This window comes from Cyberlindnera jadinii (genome assembly GCF_001661405.1).
Source record: "Cyberlindnera jadinii NRRL Y-1542 unplaced genomic scaffold CYBJAscaffold_13, whole genome shotgun sequence".
NCBI lineage: Eukaryota > Fungi > Ascomycota > Saccharomycetes > Phaffomycetales > Wickerhamomycetaceae > Williopsis > Williopsis jadinii.
The window spans coordinates 334,532-335,682 of record NW_017963664.1 but is presented as its reverse complement, the minus strand read 5'-3'; positions in this window follow the sequence as shown (position 1 = coordinate 335,682).

Here is a 1,151-nt window from a genome sequence, read left to right as displayed (position 1 = left end):
TTCGATTCTTACGTTCTAGAAATCGATCATTTACACCATTCTCAGGAGGAAGTATGGGAAATTGATATTCCTTGCTTCTCGCCTAAAGCACTGTCTACCGGAGCTTTTCTATTTCGTTGGCGCAAGATCAAACTGTCTTATCACAGCTGATCACAGCCTTGTGGTGGCAATATGTCTAACCACTTTTAACTTATCTTTAATCTTATATATATCCCTTTGAATATTATTTATCCATTATTAAACACTTGACGGGTAAATGTCGTGTATACAGTCGTAATAACTTTATGCTAGAGGATGTTGAATACTCTCCAACCATAAATGCATTGCTAGCTCATCTATACAGAGAACAGCATTGGCAAAGGACCTTGCTGATGACGTCGCACTTTCAATACCCTTCCGGCCATATACCTTGTCGCTTTGATCTATTTCACACTGAGAAGCCATAAATTTCAGCACAAGCTAACTGTTTAGTAGTCATGTCACAACACCAACAGGTATCTGGTTGCCAATATGTAATCTTGTACGATATGTAGAGTCCTGATTAGCATATTAGCCATTATCTTCTGTTTTTACATATTATTAATGTATATCTGCGAGATATACACGCTAATTTGTTATTTATTACTAATAACTCAGTCGGTCAAGTAATTAAATATTGAAATAATGGTCGACACTGTTTTATGTCATAATTTCTGACACGCTAACGTTGAGATCATGTTCTTTTAAGGAAATGTCACCAATTTATACGCGTCTTTAACACTACACCACAAACTTTTCGTAGTCTGGTAAGACCACCTATTCCACCTAGTTTTAACCATTGATTTAATAGATATTGCCTCAATGTACACGAGTAAATTCTCAGAATGAAGTGCTTTCAATGGAGTCTTCCGTTAAGAATGTGTCATATTTCACCCGGACACCACATATTCTTAGCACCACGGTCCTGCTGCTTACCTCATCAACTAGACGGGCAGGCACGCCATTGACTTCGGAAAACAGCCGGCAGTAAACAGGGCACAACGTGCACAATGCCAGTATCACCACACAGACTGAAATCCTATGACATCCCACAGTTATTGCTTTATAATGAATATTTCATTGTAAATAACCCGTAAACCACTGCTGACAGCTTCGAGTTCGCGACAGTTTTT